The sequence below is a fragment of the Penaeus japonicus genome, unplaced genomic scaffold, assembly GCF_977035675.1.
Source record: "Penaeus japonicus unplaced genomic scaffold, GWHDUDI00000001_assembly GWHDUDI00000037, whole genome shotgun sequence".
NCBI classification, from domain to species: Eukaryota; Metazoa; Arthropoda; class Malacostraca; order Decapoda; family Penaeidae; genus Penaeus; species Penaeus japonicus.
This window is the reverse complement of record NW_028234439.1, coordinates 9,428,761-9,436,260: the sequence shown is the minus strand read 5'-3', so window position 1 is coordinate 9,436,260 and position 7,500 is coordinate 9,428,761.

Genomic DNA, 7,500 nt, shown 5'->3' with positions numbered 1-7,500 from the left:
ACGAGTACTGACTAGGACTGATCAGTCTCCTTGGCTGCATTTCCTGCATCACTTTACAAGGTCCAGACATTTTATAAAAAAAAAAAAAAGTTACCATTGATACTAGGAGCTAGCGAAGTTCAATCTTGCAAAGTGCTGAAGAAATAGACTGCCCCTACAACTGGTATCAGCCACAGGGATCGACAAACATCTCGTAGCCAGCTTACCACACTGAAATCATTGAGCAAAAAAAATATGTTTTGTAGAGGGCAGTTATTTGCTAGATATGTACTTTAGTCGCCATTATATGATCAACGACTGGGGCTAGCTACTTCAACCGCCAAAGACTGAAATGTGGTGGCGGTGGCGGTGTTTACCCCCCGGAGGTGTTGACCGTCGCCATTACCTTCCCAGTATTAGGCGGAACCACCTTCACTAATTGCACCCTGTCAGGACTTCTCACCTGAAAGGCCGGCAATCTCCACCTTCAGTCGGTTCAGTTCCTTCGATAGTGGTGGCAGTTAATCAACCAGGGAGACCTCTGCCACCTCTGCCTCCCTCCGATAGACGATCTGGCATTTCAATGTATATCTTCCTATGCCAAATAATGAATGGATGTTTGCCATGGAATAATCAATCATCATAATTTGATGAGGCCCATTGAACTTCTCATGAAATGAGGGCTTTTATACAAAATATTACGGAACAAGATTGAGATTTTTTATGAAAAGATTTTGATTTTATCCATTATATGTTCCCATGAGCTCTTGTAAGCATAATGTTCTTTTACCTACATGATAAAAGCCTCCCATGGCAATATTAAGAAAATGACATCGGTTATTCACCGCTCTGTGTTGTTTTCACCACTATAACGTATTGTTTAATGTATCTATGACTGTAGTATCCCTAAAGACTTTCCCTTATAATTTTTTACTTAATTACAATTTGATTTTAGAACTTTCATTCATTTCTGCCCCAAGAATCTGTCTTGTAACAACTACGATTTTTCTGTCGAAAGTGAACTTGAGATAACAAATCAGGCGGTTGTTTTCCGCCCTTTTATCGTCAGTCATCAAAAAGCTATCTTGGAAAGTTAAAAAGACATGCATACACATATACATGATGTGTGTGTGTGTGTGTGTGTGTGTGTGTGTGTGTGTGTGTGAATTGATAAATAGATAAATGAATATATATATGTACATATATACATATATATATATATATATATATATATATATATATATATATATATATATATATAATATATATATATATATATATATATATATATATATATATATAATATATATATATATATATATATAATATTATATATATATATATATATATACATATATGTGTGTGTGTGTGAATTGATAAATGAATATATATTTATATATCTCTATATCTATCTATCTATCTATCTATCTATCTATCTATATATATATATATATATATATATATATATATATATGTATGTATGTATGTGTATACATATATGTATATATATATATATATGTGTGTGTGTGTGTGTGTGTGCGTGTCGTTTGTGTGTGTGTTTGTGTATGTGTGTGTAAATAGATAAATATATATATATATATATGTGTGTGTATGTATATATATGTATATATATATATATATATATATATATATATATATATATATGTATGTATGTATGTATGTATATGTGTGTATATATATATGTATATATATATATATATATATATATATATATATATATAGAGAGAGAGAGAGAGAGAGAGAGAGAGAGAGAGAGAGAGAGAGAGAGAGAGAGAGAGAGAGAAATACATATGTGTGTGTGTGTGTGCGTGCGTGTGATACAACCAGAAGAATTAAATGGATTCTGCTAACAGTGATTTAAGTATTAAGCTCTAGATATAGCTAGATTAAAAACTGTAATCTATATAAATGAGTTTATTTCCGAAATTAATCATTCTGATTCAAATCTTTAATTCTGATGTGCACTCGGAAAACTATCATAAAGAAATGCTTAAATAAGATTTTTTGTTTTCCCTTGATTTCATCATCATATCATGTAGTTACACAGTAGTTGAATGGCTAAGTTGCGAGCATTGACAGAGAGACCGGAACATACGCGTGTCGAGAATACAAATTACTATTTTTGCGGTTCCATTCCTTGCTGCGAACGACACTTTCCCCTCATGCCTTTTTCCACTCGCCCATACGCGTTACATTTCACGTCATCAGAGACAACACTGATTTGATTAACTCGTCTCTGATCTATCTGTTCCGTTTGGGAGGTTTAGTGAACGAGACAGTGAATGTAGTTTCGAGGCGTATTGAGCCTCCGTTCCAGTGACTCGTTATTGAGAAAGCTTTAAGCTTTAAGCGCACGAATTTTGAGTGTGCGTTATTACTTATAAACTCGACAATAAGACAAGGAAAACACTAAATATATCAGTGTTCACCATATTATTACTGTTATTATTAGGTGAAAATGAGTATCTAGCGTTTTTGCAAAAGAACACTACTTTAATAACTAAGGCCAGTAAAATTGGGTATGCAATTAACATTAGCATCTCAGTGTCAGAAATGTCAACCCCATTTTAACCGTCCCCAAATCTGCTTCGATTTTCAGCGAGAAAAGAAAAATACATTTATCAAATAAGGGAGGTTAGGCAGAAAAGGAAAAACTGATATATCCTTTAGATGTGTGTGTGTGTGTGTGTGTGTGTGTGTGTGTGTGTGTGTGTGTGTGTGTGTGTGTGTGTGTGTGTGTGTGTTCCCAGTCGAACCACTTTAACGACCTCACTAACAAAGGCATTTTATCCAGAATGGCTGATTATTAATAAGGGGTCGGAAGGGGAAATCGCTTTTTCTGGTCACTTTCCCCTTCCTCATAATAAAGTGAATCTAATTCATATGGGAGATATTGCATGTAAATTAGGGTTTCAGTTACGCATCTCGTCAGTCAGTTGTCACCGGGTCATTACTCGTTAATGAGGGTAAATTCATTAGACCGCCAGTTGTCCCGTGTTAGGCGATCCAAACATTCGCTATCACGGATGGAAACAACTACGCTGGGCAATGGCAGCCTAACTTGTGTTGTCGACAGTAACACATGGATCCACATTATTCTTACTGACTACAGCAAATGGATTTCCACTGGGTGTGTTTGGGTGAACGATCACTTCTCGCCGTTGCCCGTTGCGCTGACTCTTTACCGGAAGTAAGAAAATAAAAATGAAATACTAAATTAAAACAAAATGAAACCTAAGGCCAAAGACAGGTATATTGTTAAAATGGGCGTTGCTTTTAGATAACTTTGGAACCCGTTGGGTGTTTTCGCAATCTCTACTTCCTATAAAGTGTGCGTCGTTCGTTTGGTTCTGTTATAGTTGCGGTCTGCCTCTTTTCCGAGTCTAGTATGCGGTCTGCCCCTTTTCCGAGTCTAGTATGCGGTCTGCCCCTTTTTCGAGTCTAGTATGCGGTCTGCCCCTTTTTCGAGTCTAGTATGCGGTCTGCCCCTTTTTCGAGTCTAGTATGCGGTCTGCCTCTTTTACGAGTCTAGTATGCGGTCTACCTCTTTTATGAGTCTAGTATGCGGTCTACCTCTTTTATGAGTCTAGTATGCGGTCTGCCCCTTTTCCGAGTCTAGTATGCGGTCTACCTCTTTTACGAATCTAGTATGCGGTCTACCTCTTTTATGAGTCTAGTATGCGGTCTACCTCTTTTATGAGTCTAGTATGCGGTCTGCCCCTTTTCCGAGTCTAGTATGCGGTCTACCTCTTTCTCGAGTCTAGTATGTGGTCTGCCTCTTTTCCGAGTCTAGTATGCGGTCTGCCCCTTTTTCGAGTCTAGTATGCGGTCTACCTCTTTTACGAGTCTAGTATGCGGTCTACCTCTTTTATGAGTCTAGTATGCGGTCTGCCCCTTTTCCGAGTCTAGTATGCGGTCTACCTCTTTCTCGAGTCTAGTATGTGGTCTGCCTCTTTTCCGAGTCTAGTATGCGGTCTGCCCCTTTTTCGAGTCTAGTATGCGGTCTACCTCTTTTACGAGTCTAGTATGCGGTCTACCTCTTTTATGAGTCTAGTATGCGGTCTGCCCCTTTTCCGAGTCTAGTATGCGGTCTACCTCTTTCTCGAGTCTAGTATGTGGTCTGCCTCTTTTCCGAGTATAGTATGCGGTCTGCCTCTTTTCCGAGTATAGTATGCGGTCTGCCTCTTTTCGAGTCTAGTATGCGGTCTGCCTCTTTTCCGAGTCTAGTATGCGGTCTACCTCTTTTTCGAGTCTAGTATGCGGTCTACCTCTTTTTCGAGTCTAGTATGCGGTCTACCTCTTTTATGAGTCTAGTATGCGGTCTGCCCCTTTTCCGAGTCTAGTATGCGGTCTACCTCTTTCTCGAGTCTAGTATGTGGTCTGCCTCTTTTCCGAGTCTAGTATGCGGTCTGCCCCTTTTTCGAGTCTAGTATGAGGTCTGCCTCTTTTTCGAGTCTAGTATGAGGTCTGCCTCTTTTCCGAGCATAGTATGCGGTCTGCCTCTTTTCGAGTCTAGTATGCGGTCTGCTTCTTTTCGAGTCTAGTATGAGGTCTGCCTCTTTTTCGAGTCTAGTATGAGGTCTGGCTCTTTTCCGAGCATAGTATGCGGTCTGCCTCTTTTCCGAGTCTAGTATGCGGTCTGCCTCTTTTCCGAGTCTAGTATGCGGTCTGCCTCTTTTCCGAGTCTAGTATGCGGTCTACCTCTTTTCGAGTCTAGTATGCGGTCTACCTCTTTTATGAGTCTAGTATGCGGTCTGCCCCTTTTCCGAGTATAGTATGCGGTCTGCCTCTTTTCCGAGTATAGTATGCGGTCTACCTCTTTTTCGAGTCTAGTATGCGGTCTACCTCTTTTTCGAGTCTAGTATGCGGTCTACCTCTTTTTCGAGTCTAGTATGCGGTCTACCTCTTTTTCGAGTCTAGTATGCGGTCTACCTCTTTTTCGAGTCTAGTATGCGGTCTACCTCTTTTCCGAGTATAGTATGCGGTCTGCCTCTTTTCCGAGTATAGTATGCGGTCTACCTCTTTTTCGAGTCTAGTATGCGGTCTGCCTCTTTCTCGAGTCTAGTATGCGGTCTGCCTCTTTTATGAGCATAGTATGCGGTCTACTAAGGTTATCTAACAGTTTAGGTAAAGTTAGAGTAAGTTAGGGTTAGGTTAGGTTAGTTCAGATCAAGTTAAGTGAGCTGAGGTGAGTGGTAGACCGCAGGTCACGAGAGGTGAGGGTAGGTTACGGTAGAATTCTTACCGTGGTAAACTGCGTACTATGATAGTCCCGTTTATTTTCTATTGTTAGATTGTTTCTTTTATTCCGATGGGCCGCTATTTTTATATATAGTTTCCACATATTTTTCTGCTGAACAGCTTAGTGCTTTAATAATTCCGTTTAATTACCTCCTTCGTTCCGCGGTTTCCCTTTCTTTTTTTGTGTTCCCTCTGAACACCATCATTTTTTATCAATAGCCCAAAGATAAGATATCTAAAATCAAGTAAAAATCTGAATTGCATTTACTTGCCTTTGGTAATGCAACCATTATTTTCACTTTGAAGATCCACTTAAACCCACTTTAAAATCCAGCTCTTTTTTACGTCTGCTTAATCGTAATATATTAAATTACGGAGGTTATAATAGCCTATCAGTCAGATTCCATTTCTTTTTTACTAGCATTTCTAGCGCTGGTGGAGACCTTTGATGGTTAAATGCAAAAGCAGTTTTAGATCTAAATTTGAGTATGGAACATCTGGGCATTATTTCGTAATACTATGAATAAACTGATTCTCTACCAAAGATGACTTTTCAAAGCGTGCAGTGATCAAAGTGCATCCTTTTCTAGACGCAACAAACTCTGATTTCAGTATATATATATTTCGTGCTTCAAGTACAGGATACACTCGCACATACAATGAGTATGTAGATAGACCTGTATATGTTTACACACATACAGACACAAACACCCGCGTCTTGCCCTAAGGCACCACGCTCATGTCGTCCACCAAGGGCAATAACCTCGTTCGAACTGGTCCAGGTCGCCCTCCAACCCGGATGACCTCGAGGTCGGCCTCCAACTCTGTATGATATCGTCCCACATCCCGGGATTCGGTGTGTTGGCTCGGGATTCTAGAGGAAACTTCCTCCGAGGCGCTGAAGCTGGTCCTCCTCGATATTCGCACGTCCTTCGGGTGATGTCCTCGATATCCACAGGGCACCTTGTCCTCGACTGGAGTGAATTGGAGCGCGATTATTGTCCTTGCACGAATGCATCTTGCCATTCACCTCATCTGCAGCTCCATCTCGTTCTCCTCCATCCTGGTCCTCGAATGGTGTTCTGCAGGTGTTCTAGTTTGAAGTTTCTAGATTTTTTTTTTTTCATAATTTCATACTTTTTAAGATGAGGAGTTAAATAGCAAGGGAGACGGCAGCAACAGTCCGCAAGGATTTACTTGAACTACTGACCGTCTCAGAATAGAGAAATAAGAATGGAACGATTTGAAAAAAAATATTGTGCTTATAGATAATATTTTTGGCAACCTAGACATCAATACCGCGAATCTACAACGATTAAATCATCAATCTTCACGCCTACGACAACTATGACATAGTAAATACAAGGAAATGCGCGAAGTACAGACTTTAATTCGTAATTATGCTCATGGAAATCCTCAAGAAAATGTGGTGGTATGTACATGAAAAAGTCATGTCTGTTGTGATTGCATATATATATATATATATATATATATATATATATATATATATATATATATACATATATATATATATATATGTATATTTATATATATATATATGTATATATACATATATATATATATATATATATATATATATATATATATATATATATATATATATATATATATATATATATACATATATATATATATATATATATATAATATATATATATATATATATATTGTGTGTGTGTGTGCGTGTGTATGTGTGTGTGTAAATATATATATATATATATATATATATATATATATATATATATATATATATATGTATGTATGTATACATATCTCACGAACGATATATGAACGTTCATGAAAACATTAATAAGACAAATGACAAAGATGACAGCAATACAAAATCAGTTCAGCTGATACATTAAACTCAACATAGAAATAGCATGTGATTAATGAACAATGAGTGAAAACGGCGTCACGATTGTCTGTTGGTCATCAAAAGACTTCCCTGCAGTAGCTTCAAGGACTTAGTCTTCCCAGCTCACATATTTCCGCATAATCATACGAGTCAAAAGACTTAATTATTCGCTTCAAAATACTGACTCACCGAGACACTAAGATATATGAGCCATCTTATGATACATTAAGTACACTTCATCGATGGGGGCTTGTGTGCCTACAGTTTTCGAGCGATTACGAAGTGAAGAGACGGGGAAAATACATTTCTGCGACTGGCGCTCGAGACATCTACAGGGTAATATATTCACAAAAATCACATGGTATCGCCCAGGATCACCC